Source organism: Platalea leucorodia (genome assembly GCF_965183815.1).
Source record: "Platalea leucorodia genome assembly, chromosome: 1".
Lineage (NCBI taxonomy): Eukaryota > Metazoa > Chordata > Aves > Pelecaniformes > Threskiornithidae > Platalea > Platalea leucorodia.
This window is the reverse complement of record NC_138823.1, coordinates 117,699,153-117,714,354: the sequence shown is the minus strand read 5'-3', so window position 1 is coordinate 117,714,354 and position 15,202 is coordinate 117,699,153.

Here is a 15,202-nt window from a genome sequence, read left to right as displayed (position 1 = left end):
AGGCCTATTTCACATTAAAATAAAATAAAATTAAATGTCAAAGTTATATTGAGGATGGCAAGGATTTTTTTTTTCTGTTTAATTAACCATAACATTGTTTTTATACTTAAAGATTACTCATTGCCTTTTCTGCCTTCTACAGATAATATTCAGAGGGTACCTGTATGAACCTGCAGTTTTTATTCCTTATTTTATGTTCCAGAGAGTTACATCTCACAGAAACTTTCTAAGAAAAGGCCAGGGAAATCAAAGTTGTTGAAGGTCTTAAAGCCACTCCACTGAAGTATTTTAACCTCTTTGTTGCTGCATGGATGCAAGCCTACAAATATTCCCAGTGACCCAAATTTGTTCTGGGTAATATAAATAGCTGCTTTTGATAGATGGGACCTGTCTTTGCAGAGACCAAGAGGCCAAGTATTTTAGATCTCATGTGATTATGGTTTCCTCTTTTATTCCTGCTTATATGAGCCTAATCCAAAGTCCAGTGAAGGAGATAAATCTTCCTTCATGCGGCACTGGAAGGAACATGTAGATAGAGCTGTCTGAAAGATTTTGGCAGTTTGTTTTTGTCAAAACTGAAACGGCTTTGTGGTTTCTTTGACGAGCCAGGAGGGACCAAGTAAAAGACTCTGTTCTCTCTGGCTGTGAGGAATATGCCTGGAGAGAGAGCGAGCATCCAGTCCTGGCTCCTGATCAGGCAGAACAGCCCTGAATCTCTTGCCCCACACTGTAGGCAAGTGCCCAAGCATACCGGGTCCCTTCTGCGTTCTTTTTTTTTTGTCAGCGAGTACTTGAAAGGTTGTTTTCTTCATTAATATACAGAGAGACATTAAATTAAGTCACTGTTTTCCAACCAGTCCAGCTGATGCATATGAGATGCCTAGTCTGGCCATTCTCCTTCGGAGTGCTCCTACAGCAGCGTGTGACTGCAAATGGTATGATGGCCATCCTAAGTGGTGAAATTTCTCTCTGTGCAGAGGGTCAGCCCCAAGCCCAGAGGAAACACACTTTCCACAGGAATCCTAGTCTAAAAGTGAACAAGGAGTTTAATTGGCCCTTAGGGGTGAATTTCAGTGGTGGTTTGTATCAGAGATTAGCCTCTGTACTTTTTCCTTTTCTGGTGTTACGCATGCCTTCTTTGCTTTGGCTGTCATTGAAAAATCTCTGCTTGATTATTTTCATGGATGCACAACTTGGGTTGTTTTCTTGTGTGTTTTCAAACCTACTCCTTTCCTCCTTCTACACTCCAAATAATGATTTCTTGTATAACTATCTTGTGAGTGAATTTTCGGAAAAGTATTCTATTAAAGCTGTCAGGTAGCAATACAGCATTTGTATTATAAGCAAACACCCAGCTCTGGAGGTAAAATATGGAATAGGTATGTGTATGCAACGTGCAAGTGTGTGTGCCCGTATACATGTACATAAAAACCTATATTTATGTGTGTATATATTCATATATGAATATGTGTAAGTATGTGTGTATGCACACGTAGATATGTATGTATGTATATATAGGCAGGTTCTTTTGCTGCAAGTGGGATAGGTCAGCTGCAATCTGTGGAACAATCTGAAATGATCCACCTGTTTTATGTTGAACACTGCAGAGTTATGAAACAGTGAATGTGCATAATGAGAATAGAACAAAATTATTTGAAAGGTCAGGTAGTTTTACAGTCAAATGTCTCAAAGTTTTAAGAGAATGTAGGAAAAAAACCTCATTACAACTCCCCACTCTTACAGTTGCTGTCCAGTGCAAACAGACTGCAGAGGATTTTGGAAAAGAGAGACCAGTAGCAATGGTATGTTTTCAAGAAACTGCTTTAGATCAAAAAGAAAATGCATTGAAATGTAATATAATGCATTGAAATTTAGCATAATACTGTTCTAACTGAATTAAAAAAGGGCATATTTCAATCAGGTTCACAGTGAGCCAAACACACTCTGTTGTGCTAGCTGGATTCAAGAGGGCTTTTGCAGGAGCGGAAAATGTGTGGTTGTCCTTGCTTATGTTGTAAACATCATGTGTGTTGTCAGGTCACAGCAGTCTCCCACCATTCAAACAACTTATCAAGTCTTGACCATGAAGGATGGAATAAATTTATAGCAGGAACGTGAAAGGACAGTATCAAAACTATCAAGGCATAGAAACAGCAATACAAAACAGTAATAGGATGGCCAAGGGAAGAGTTGGTCTTCTGCTCCTGGGAATAGGATGTCTGAGCCACAGATGATGCTGAGAAATTGCTAATACTCCATCAGCCTTCACTGAATTAGTGTCGGACACAGTATAAGTGACAAAGGGTAAGATCTCAGCCTTTAACAGGGAAGAACAGAATGGAGACTTCTTGAATAATTTGATATTTTTAAATCAAGCTGGCCTGAGAAACATCATCCAAGCCTAAAGCACTGCTGAAATGCCACAGCAGGTTACCCATAGTCAAAATACTGAGGCTGTCTTAGACCCAGTATTACTGAATATTTTCATCAGTCACCTAGAAGACAGGGTAGAGAGCATACTTGTTAAATGCATAGATGACAGTAATCCACGAGAGACCTCCAGAATATTTTAAGGGAATATATGGATTCTAAATGACAGATTGAAGCTACTATCTGAAAAAAATAAGAGGCTATGCAATAGTGACAAGGCAAGATTCTACAGGTAGATAGGAGTAATCAATCATGCAAATCCAGGATGATTAAGTCCTGTGGAAAATGGGTGAAGAGAAACATGGTAGAGTCACAAAAACAAAAGAAAAAGAAAAGATGATTCTAGGATGCATAAATGTGAAGTAATTTATTGCTCGGATACTGCCAAACTACTCACCTAGAGTGGTTTGCCCAGTTTGGTTACCGCACTTCAAGGAAGATGTGGATCAACTGTAGAGAGTTTACAGAAGAGCAAATGGAAAGATCAGAGATTCAAAGATACAACTGAATGACGAGCAGCTTCTTAGCATAGAGGAAAGGTGACAGGGTAGGGATGTGATAAGATTTTTCAAATTTTCAACATAGTACATATAATTTTGTGGATAAGGTTCAGAAAAAGTTGGAAGGGACTTGTCAAGTAATACAGCCAATGCGTGCTTGTAGCCAGTATGTGAGCAATTGAGACATGTACATTTGAAGTAACAAGGGTGAATACAGAGTAGTTAGTTTCAGGCTTTAAAATTATTTCTTTAAACTTGGCTCACTTAAATATAAAGCTAGAAAATTGACTTGGCTTTCTGGGTAAACTTCAGTCATCCTGATGAACATATGCAATGATGTTTGGATAACAAAAGAGAGAGCATTACCAAGGTGATGCTTAATTGAGCTAAATCCACATATAATTGTTCCTATTATAGAGAAGTACTGTAGCATTTAGGTGAAGTAAGCCACTTAGAAGATTCTGCAAGTGTTTCATTGTGTTGCTGCTTCTTCTCTAACTTACGCTGATGGGGATGAGGAAATGGTCTATTGAAATCCATGGTGCTAGGCAACTGTTAAAAATCATTTGACATGCCGATATTAAGGCAGACTCATGTTTTCTTTGATTTTCTTTTTAGTAAATTATTCATTATTATTGTTATAAGTGAATAGGCAGAGCTTAAAAAAAACATACAAAAAATAGCTAAGGAGAAGAACATGATGACCTAATGTCACACTGTTGATGATCACAGGGCAGTTCTCTCTTGTACAAATCTGGAAAAGAAAAATAGGTGTGGCCTTTGTCCAAAATCATCTTTTGCCACTCAAGTTTCTTATCAAAAGAGTTTTACACAGATTCTGGCTCCATTTAATGTCAGTTTTATCCAGCCTAATTTACCTGTGGCTTTAGGAAAACCTGTTGCCATTCAGGTACGAATTTGGCTAACCCAGATAAGTTCATGGGGAATGTCCTACACTGGTAGCAGCCAATTTATCTGGGAAGAGAGGGGTCAAGCTAGCATGCTCATCCATTCTCATGCTTTAAACATTCTTCCTTTTTTTTTTTTTTTAATGGGAAGTTGGTGAACGATTAAAGGAAGGGGAGCAAATAGTGAAGTCTACAGTTTTTTCACATTTGTAGTTAGAGGTTCTTTTCTGGGCATGATCTGGATTCTTTGGTGTCATTTAACCCTGTCTATGGTGGATAGAGATGGAGGGCATAGCCCTGGTTTAAAGCCACTATCTGTTTCTTTTATTTTATTTTATTTCTATTATTTTATTCTTCAGGGGCTTCTTAGCTGAAGTTAAATGCTCTGGAAGTTACTTGTATAGTTCCTGATGTTTTTCCACAGGAGAAAGTGAAATATTCCTAATCTTTCCGAGCAGTAGTTTTCTTTAAACCTCTTCCTTGCAGTCTCTGTGCACTTGCATTCAACCATCCCTTTACCCTTTAAAAAAATACGCAATCTCATCCAAGTGTGAATTCAGAAAAGTAGAGAACAATGTTTGGCTCACTTCCTGAGAAGGGCAGATGGGGTTCTTGTCATCTGTTCATTCTTTATTTCTGAATATTGTGTTGGGCACAGTTTTTAACAGTCTTTGCCTGCTTCTTTCTCCAAGATTTGGTCAGCCTGAATTCTAGAACAGCTGGATCTTTTGTGAAAAGTAAATGTCAAGAAGTCCCTTGGGTCCTAGATCAGTAACTTCTTTCTTCCTGTCTTTCATGTTGGAGAATGACTGATTGTGGCTGACAGTGCTGTGCTTCATAAACCTTTCTTTCCAGTCATTGCTGACAAATGTAAGGAAAAATCTTCTGATATTGCTTTAGATGAACAACTTGTCCTCTGATTTCTTGCTGAAAGCTCACTAAGATCTTATTATTCAGAACTCAGCAATTCCTGAGAGCAATAACTTCTCTAAACTGGACTGAGAATTTAGATAATGTAGTAATATTTCCTTGAATCCACTATTTACAGTGGAAAAGAAGAAGAAGAAAAATGTGAATGAAGCAATGAAAAATATGGTAGGTATTAGTTAATGAAAATCAAGCATTCTGTAAGTTTGTGCATATTTTACATTAAAACAGAACAGCAGACCTGGTTAGAATTCAGTCCATAAGAGTAGTGCTGACAGTTACCTCAGATAGACCTCACTTTGTCCTTTACGAGAACAAGAAGAAATTGTTTTTCAAAATATGAAATAATATTGGGATTTTGGGGGGGGATATGAATCCTTTCAGCTTTTCTAAGGACTTGTGCATCACCTGTAGATGTTAAAGATGGAAAAGCCTTATTCAGTCATGAACAAGGCCATTACAGGTTTTATTCTCTGGAGTACACTTTCTAGTATTGTGCTCTAGTTTTGTATTCTCTCAACAATAAGGCTGCCTTATCTTTTTCTCAGGAGGCTATTCCACTGCCTAATAGGAATCACTATCAGGAAATACTTCAGATATCAAGCCTCCTGTTTCCAAGAGCTCTGATGCAGCAGTGTACGGACAGTCATTCTGTACTGAGCTGGCATTGATCCTTCAACACAGGGAAGCTCAGTGTGAGCTTTGGGATGTTTGAGTTCACAGGAAGGTTCTTACCAGAGGAGAAAAGTTTACCACATCACTGATGGATTTATTTCACCTAAAATTAATTCTGCACAACGCTTCTGAAAATTCATCCTTACTCATGAAGTATTCTGATTAACCAGAGGACAGTGACTGATAGCTAGTCAACGCTGGAGAAACTGGGCTGCTCCCAAAACTTGTCACAGGAGCCACAATTTCATACTGTTCATTCCAGTCATTCTCCTGGAGCACATTAGCTATGTTCTCTCTGTGTTTGTTATTGTCATCTTTCAGGCATTTCCAGGCTATTGATATCTGCCTTTCCTCATGGCTTGAATGAGTTATGGATACTTGGCTCTTTTAATTCTTCTTTATAGCTAAGTCCCTCCATCCAGTTTGTCTTGCTTGTCTTTGAACTCTGTCTGTTTTACTGACAAACAGCAAACACTGTGATATACTAGCCAGGACTGAAGACAGTTCAGCACGTGGAGTCACTCTGGAGCCACAGAAGCAGGGATTTTTACCTCCCCGAGTACTAAGCAGCAGCAGTAGTAAGGCTGAAATATATGCATTAATTTTACAGTAAGTGTGCTCAGTTATGTGAATCTTTCAGCTCATCTCTAAAGTCAGTTACAGCAGTGCCTACAGAATACCAAGAAAGCACATTACATTGTTAGGGATATTTTATTATATACCTCATCCCAACCACTAAACTAGTAATGAAGTTTCTCCTCTGTAGTACCTTCCCAGTATATCTTTGATATGCTTGTAATCTTCATAGATGTTTGCAGAATTCTTAAAATCTCTGGTGGCTGAACATTTGCCAAGGTGCCCTGTTGCTGGCTTAACAAGGAAAGCGGCCAAGAGAAGGAACTTCTGACAGCCAGAATCAATAAAGCCCATTTAGAAATCTCCTGCAGCTTTTCTTGGCCGAGGACTTCCCAGTTCTGGAGAGAAACACTAGAAATAGTTCTGTCCATCTTCTGGAAGTAGGGATGTGTGTTGTGGCTTAGCTTTGCAGCAAAGCCCACTCAATAACCCAGAGTCAAGTTATTACCAGCATTCAGTTATCACATTACCTGCTTAGGAGTATGCAAAGTGTGACTATATTAATGACGGAGAGAGCAAGGGGCACGTTATGAGCATGTGTGCTAGTGTGAGGGGAATGTTAACTGAAAGAACCTCCATTTTGCTTTGGTCAGAAGTTGCCAAGTTTGCCTTTTGATGTGAGGAACAAGATAATGACGGCCAAGCCCACAGAGTGGTGGTGAATGGAGTCAAATCCAGTTGGCCGCTGGTCACAAGTGGCATTCCCCAGGGCTCAGTGTTGGGGCCGGTCCTGTTCAATATCTTTATCAATGATCTGGATGAGGGGATCGAGTGCACCCTCAGTAAGTTTGCAGATGACACCAAGTTGGGTGGAAGTGTCGATCTGCTGGAGGGTAGGAAGGCCCTGCAGAGGGACCTGGACAGGCTGTATCGTTGGGCCGGGGCCAGCTGTATGAGATTCAACAAGGCTCAGTGCCAGGTCCTGCACTTGGGTCACAACAACCCCATGCAATGCTACAGGCTTGGGGAGGAGTGGCTGGAGAGCTGCCTGGCTGAAAAGGACCTGGGGGTGTTGGCTGACGGCCGCCTGAACATGAGCCAACAGTGTGCCCAGGTGGCCAAGAAGGCCAATGGCACCCTGACCTGTATCAAGAATAGTGTGGCCAGCAGGACCAGGGAGCTGATAGTGCCCCTGTACTTGGCACTGGTGAGGCCGCACCTCGAGTACTGTGTTCAGTTTTGGGCCCCTCACTACAAGAAGGACATTGAGGTGCTGGAGCGTGTCCAAAGAAGGGCAACGAAGCTGGTGAAGGGTCTGGAGCACAAGTCTTATGAGGAGAGGCTGAGGGAGCTGGGGTTGTTTAGTCTGGAGAAGAGGAGGCTGAGGGGAGACCTTATCGCTCTGTACAACTACCTGATAGGAGGTTGTAGCAAGGTGGGGGTTGGTCTCTTCTCCCAAGCAGCAAGTGATAGGACGAGAGGAAATGGCCTCAAGTTGTTCCAGGGGAAGTTTAGGTTGGATATTAGGACAAATTTCTTCACTAAAAGGGTGGTCAAGCATTGGAACAGGCTGCCCAGGGGAGTGGTTGAGTCCCCATCCCTGGAGGTATTTAAAAGATGGGTAGACATGGTGCTTGAGGACATGGTTTAGTGGTGGACTTGGCAGTGCTAGGTTAATGGTTGGACTTGATGATCTTAAGGGTCTTTTCCAACCTTAACGATTCTATGATTCTATGATAAATAAGTGGACCAAGTTTTCTTCGGTTTTCGTCAATATGAACCTGAATTCAGGCCACAGAATCCAACAGAGACTCTATGAATGTACTAGCGAGTACAAAATTTGAACCTCTGCCTCGACAGGCTTTTCCACAGTATTAGCTTTAAATTTCCTCTTTGTCCCAAATTGTCCTCTTTGTCCATATTGCCATACACATTGGGTCTTTCGGGACATGTTTAATAGAGGAGATTTCTGGTGAGGAGATGGATCAAGGAGTCTGGTAATATGCCATTCATTGACATCTACTAATCAAAGCTAGTACACTAAACTAATAGGTAGCTCTGCTCACAGCGTCTGGTTAACCTTTGAGATGCCCTGCATCGTTCCTTCCACCATGTGTGACTTCCTCACCCAACAGGAAACCGTCTATCAAGAAACGAGAAACCCATCTGTCTTGCATGTGCCACGTTCACAGTCTTGAGCTGCTCCAGTTGTGCTCTCCCAGTCCCTTTCAAGCAGGAGGGCAGATTCATGCCCTGTATCTCCTCTTCTTGTATGTTTTTGCAAATCTCTTGCCTGTTCCTTCATAAAATATATATCTGTCTGCAATAGCAGCCTCATATAATTGAGGGCAACCTCTTGAGACAGTATTGCTATTTACAACCATTGTTTCTCTTCATTACGATTCACAGTGCTATTTTCATGAAGTAGGGCAGTTCCCAGGGCTTCAAACTGTATTGTTTTATTTTTGTTTTTCTTTATCCATTGCTTTATACATGTGCAAATCTCTAATGTGTTTGACATCAGGTTTTAACAGTGCAGGCAGGCATTCTGGTTTTCAATTTTCTGTTGAACAAAATGTCAGAGGGTGAAAACCCAAAAATCAGTGGTATTGTTCCTTAATTAAATGGTGCTAAATATGGGTAGGAAACTGATTCCAAGGTCTTTCAAATAAGCACTATATCTTGATATCATTTCCCAATACCCCTTTAAATTAAGGATAATGGAGATTATTGGTTGCTTCTCACTAGGCAGTGTTTAAATTCATGTCCATTAAATTCCAGCCCAGTCTTGGATGTATCTCTGGGCAGGTAGAATACACAAGAAAAATGGATTTGATAAAAAAAATTGTTAATTTAGTGGCACTATCTGCTAGGGAGACTATGTCAAGGAATTGCAAGTAGCAGTCTAAGGGAAGTTTATTTTTCTATGTGGGATGAACAAAGATTGGAAATGTGCCTTTCCAGCCATGCTCTAGTCTGTACATTACTTCCTGTGTGAGCTAAGCTTTGCCAATAGTTATGAAGATGGACATCCTTGTGTCATTAGGGACATGTTTTGTAAATGCAGGCGGACACACGTGAAACCCAAGTTTTCTCCCACTGCAGGCAAAGGCTGTTGAATACATGCCTGCAGTCACCAAATCTCCTCTTTAACTCCTTTGGTTTCCCATGTCTGTTTTCATCATGGCAGACTTGTTTCATTGATTTGGACACCTGGTTTGGGCACAAGTCCTTCCCCTGCTTTACATCCTTGAGGAATCTCTGCGTCCTACATTCTGCTGGGTCATGTGTATTGGTGATGGCTCCAGCAGTGCTTCCTCCACTACCAGGGATTACCTCAGGCTTCCCACAGAAGTTGTCTTCACCTCTAAAGGGAGGCAACTAGACAGCCCCCAGAAGAAAGTAATATGATCAACTCAGTGCTGTCTTGACACTTTTTTTTTGGCGGCTGCCAGACTGAACGTGGCTCATAGGGTCCACCAAAGTGTATTGGATTCAAGAGTTTGATCACATAGCCTCAGTTGAGCATAACATCAGACATCTCTGGTGGTGTAGCTCTGTAACTCATCTTTAGAGTAAAGCATCTATCCTGGATTTTAACCTTTTCTGCATAACTAAGGAAAAAAGTGCTAAGGTTCAAAACCAGCTGATACAGTGAAGCATTGTCGTATTTTGGTAGTTTAAAGAAGCGCCAAGGTTTATTGTAGTGAAACAGGGGATTGTATTTGCATTTGATTCTGCAACTCTAATCTCATCAGAGTTAAGACAGCCAAGATAAACCCAAGGCAACTTCGTGCTTAACATATCTTCTTTATGCAGTCATGCTTAGCAACACTGCTATATATTCCCAGGACAACTATGGCCTGTTTTTTAGTGTGTATTGGAGTGTTTCTGTTTTTTAATATACAGGTCTGACTTTGAGGAGGAGAAAAACATGCTTTTTGTAAGTTTTTCATGCTGAGAACCACAATTAAACATAATTGCTTCTATTTCCAAAGTAAAACATGCCTTTTAAAAAGTATAATATTCACTAGTACCCAAGGGGACAATTATGCCATGTAGAGACAGTTTCCATATTTCACTTTGTAGGTGCTCCCATTTGCCTCTCTTAAAGCAGTTCTTCCTGAGAAATGAATGAAACGGTTTCCTGAAAAAAGCCAGTATAAAGGGAAGAGGAACACAATATACCAGAAGTAGAAAAATGAAATAAAAGTGATCATTGTATCAATCTAAAAGCATTTGTGCAAATTGCCTCATAAATATAAACAGTGTAGGCTGCTGTGATAAGTAGAGACATTTTAAGGTTGAGAAGTTTTATATACAACTCTGATGCTAATTGTAAATGAAAAAAAAATTATACTGATAAATCATAGAATCATAGAATTGTTAAGGTTGGAAAAGACCTCCGAGATCATCAAGTCCAACCATTAACCTAGCTGCCAGGTCCACCTCCAAACCACATCCCTAAGCACCACATCCACACGTTTTTTGAACACTTCCAGGGACTGTGATTGCACCACTTCCCTGTGCAGTCTGTTCCAATGCCTAACCACTCTCTCTGTGAAGCAATTTTTCCTAATATCTAATCTAAATCTCCCCTGGCACAACTTGAGGCTGTTTCCTCTCGTCCTATCGCTTGTTACTAGGGAGAAGAGACCAACCCCCACCTCACTACAACCTCCTTTCAGGTAGAGTGTGATAAGGTCTCCCCTCAACCTCCTCTTCTCCAGACTAAACAAACCCAGTTCCCTCAGCTGCTCCTCATAAGACTTGTGCTGCAGACCCTTCACCAGCTCCATTGCTCTTCTTTGGACATTCTCCAGCACCTCAATGTCTTTCTTGTAGTGGGGGTCCCAAAACCAAACACAGTATTCGAGGTGTGGCCTCATCAGTGTTGAGTACAGGGGGACGATCACCTCCCTGGTCCTGCTGGCCACGCTGTTCCTGATCCAAGCCAGGATGCCACTGGCCTTCTTGGCCACCTGGGCACGCTGCTGGCTCACATTCAGCTGGCTGTCAACCAGCACCCCCAGGTCCTTTTCTGCCAGGCAGCTCTCCAGCCACTCCTCCCCAAGCCTGTAGCGTTGCATGGGGTTGTTGTGATCCAAGTGCAGGACCTGGCACTGAGCCTTGTTGAGCCTATGTTATGAAATATGAAATGCATATCATTTCATATGTACATATGAAATGAATCTTGCCTTGCATTTTTTTTGCTCATAAAATAAAGATAGAAATCTCATGAACTAAAGTTGTTTTACCTATAAACCATTATAAATAAAGGAGAATCAAGCTAATACCTGAATTTGAGGGGAGACAGAGCAATGTAAAATGGATTTGGAAACCAGTCCTTACCTGGTAACAAATTTTTCTGAAACAGCCTAACACATAGGCCCAGATCAGAATATCCCACATTTGGAAACTGGAATTTTATGCCTGGAAAAGAAGAGACCTATAAAACAATACAGGTTTAGATTATACAGAAAGGGTAGACATGTCTTTCTGCATAGCTCATGCCTGCCTGGGATAAACCGCTGTAATCTGATGCAGGCAGGGAGGTCCTCTGTGTTCATCCCCCTCAGAGGGATAGGCAGCAAAAGACATGTGTGAAAGCACAGGTGTGGGGCACACTTTTGCTCTTTCCAGGTTATGAACTTTACCTTTTTTTAGGTAACTACTTCACAGGGAAGAACAACTGGACAGGTGTTAGTTTTGCCAACTACCTTAATGTTTATGTTCCCTAGAGTGCATGCTACATACAATGTAGAAGTCAGATTCTTTCCAAATGCTATAGAAAGGAAGCACAGAATCAGGTCCCTTTGCAACTTTTTAAAATGTTAACAAACTGGTGAGATTTACACAGCATCGTCGTTGTTTTCTAGCTTACTGAATTGGCCAAGTTCATTTTCCAATTCCGTTTGGACTTCCTCTGTATTTTAACCCCCTGTGCAGATAAATCTTAAAAAAAAAAAAAAAAAAAAAATGCAGCTCAGTCTATGAAGTGATAGTCCAGGCTTTCAGGAGGCCTAAGCCTCTATATGTAAAAGCCTGGTTTTCAGAGGTCTTGTTCACGTAGCCATAGACATAGGAGGTACTTTTAGAAGCAAGGATGGGGTAGGAGGTTAGGGCACTGGTAGGATGGTGGGGAGATCTGGTTCCCTGACATCCTGCTCTCCACAGATTTCATGCGGGATTTGGGGCAGATCACTTTGCCCCTCTGCATTGCAATTACTCAGTTGTAAAATGGGGACAGCTGTCCTCTATTTCTCAGAGGACTTGTGAAAATAAAGTCATTAAAGATTGTGAAGCCATCTGTTGCTATCATGATGAGGCTTATTTAGGCACCGAAGAACCAAGATTAGAAACTAATACGTTTCCTTGTACAACTTATTTAGAATATGGATGGGCAGTGCTGACGTATAGGGTCTGGTTCTGCCTCCAGTAATATGGTTATTGATTCTCAGTGGGGACAGGATCAGTCTTCAGGAGATTACAACAGACACGTTTTGTTAAATTCTATTATTTTAAATGCCTCAAATTGGGTCAGTTGCATAATGCCTTATGGTGACCTGTTGTACCAGATAAAAATGATGTGCAGGATTTTAACACCTGTCATAATTGCTAGATGCTTCTACAGTTCTTGTCAGGTGTTTGGAGCTCAGGTGAATGTAGTGGAAATGTGGAAATTCAGCAGTGGGGAAGGTTTGTAAAATTCCTGGAGGTATTGGGAGAAAGAGTGGGGAAAGCATAAAGGGGAAGGGATTTCCTTGTTTCAGATCTGTGGGAGTGCTGTCACTGGGAGCATGCTACAGATGAGTCGGAGGATATGGAGCAAAGTGCTCAGGGAAAACAGAGTCAATGGAATACCGGTGATACCGCCATTGGTGGGGAAGGCTGAGATAACTTCCTTTTATGTGGTGGTTTGGCCTGCCAAGAGTATATATGATATCCAGAGATTGATAGATTTCGCAAATCCTGTTTGCCTATCTTTTGCCAGTGCTGAGAGGATATCATCAGTACATCGACACCATTCAGTATTATTGAATAATTTAGGTTGGAAGGGATGTCTAGATCTTCTGGTCCACTCTCCTGCTCAAAGGAGGTCCAGCTTCAAAGCTAAACCACATTACTTGGATTCTTGTCTAATCAAGTTTTAAAAACCTCCAAGGATGGATATTGCACAACCTTTCTGGGCCCCGGTTTCAGTGCTGAAATTTTTCATTATATCTCACCAGAATTTTATGTGCTGCAACTTGTGACTGTTGGGTCTTTATTGGACTACTCTGAGAAAAATTGCCAAGTAAGTTCAGTACCTTGAAGCCTTCAGTGTGTCAGCAGGATACTGGGCTTTACTAGCAAATGCAGTGCTTGAACTTGTGTTCATGTATGTGCTGGTGCACAAGTCTTACTGCTGGCTGGGCCCAAGCTATAGCTCTATGTGGGACAGCCTGGTACCACCTACGCACTGCCTCTCATCGTCAGTTTGCCTGGGGATCTCTTGCATTACGCTGCTTTGCACCATCTGTGTTTGCCCTTGGAAAACAAAAACATATTTAGAATGGGGAGCTTTAATAACAGTTTGGTTCAAATAGATGAAGCATCTGGGGTCAGCTATAAGATGTTGGCTTTTAAACAGCTTATCAAAATATGAAATACTTTCTCTAAATCTGATATTGAGAGAAGTCCCAGAGATCTATGTCCCATTTCCAGATGGACTAACTTAATATCTCTGTGAATTATTTGGCACATTTTAAACATATTCCTCTCTCTCCTGCACCTGAGACAAAAGTATCATAACACTATGTCAGGATAGCTTGGTGAATTGTTCTGATTCTTATATTAAGGAATAAGTTATTCCTTTCCAGACTTTTTGGGCTCCCGTTAATATTCTGTCTCTTTTTAAACCTGACATAATTTTTCCCTATGTATTTGTGTCTCTGGATTCCAGAACTAGCATCCAGTTCTCACCCAGATGTTTTTGTCCACTGTTTTGTTCCTTTTTCCCGATGCCCTGCAGCTCTGATGTCTCTGACACAGAATGAGCATAGGAGCTGGTAAAAAAATAGAGCAGCTAAATGATTATATGTTCCTGCTCCACCAACATGAGTTTTTCCTGGTCTTTAACCAAAGCAAATATGACCATTAAATGTAAAATTCTCTGAAAGAGAAAGAAATCCAAGAAGGCTTCCTTATTTTTTTGTATTTTGCCAAGGCATTTTAGTCAGAAGCAATAGGAAAACAAATGTTATTTTCTCACACCCAGGTGAGACATCGATTCTAATTGTTGAGAACAAATTTTGTTTGTCGAGTTATCTGTGCATCACAGCTAGTTTTGCCAGTAATTTTCCTTAAAAATAGTAAATAAAAAAACTGTGTAGAATGCCAAAGTAAATATTCTTCTTTACTATTGTCTATTGTTTAGTAAACCATTTTTGGAGGAAGGGTTCATGTTTCCTAGAGTTTATAATATTAGTTTTAGTCATTCTTGGCTCTTTCAGGTGATTAAGCTAAGGTTCAAATTGTACTTTCCTGTACCTCTGAGTCATTGCAATGACTTGCACTTTTCATTTGCTTCTCTTGCCTGAAGTAAAAGTCAGAAATCATACATAAATGCACTTCAGAAATTCCACAGGTACTACATGGAAAACTGGCTTATAAATTGAATAAAGACAGAGTTGGATGCTGCTGAAACATAAAAGTAAAGGCTACATAACTGTGCTCCTGCTACTGGGACCATGACTTGGAAGGCATTTACCAATTCAGATGATCTCCTGAGTGGGGATTGAAAAAATATGGGAAAGTAGCCTGGGAATCGCTATCACAGCTCAGGCTGGCCTTGCACAGGCTGCAGTGCCTCCACAAGCCACACCGCCTGCTCCAAGGACTGGTCCCTAGGGAAGCAGGAGTGGTTGCTCTCGGTGCTAATGGTTGAGCTATGAACGTCTAAACCCCCTTCTTGTCATTGCCTCTGTGGTGAAGGGAGCAGAGTTCCTGGCTTTTTTCTTTCAATCTGTTGGCCTGGGTCTTTGGTTTGCCAGGGATATTTTCATTAAGGGAGTTGCAAAGCTCTCGTCAGCCTGTTTGTAATTAGCAGATTGTGGCCCAGGGCTGCTGAGACAGGTGATGTGGCCTTGCAAAAGCAGTTACAGCTTAGAGTGGTTTCTTTGCCACTCTCTCTCAATGAATGAT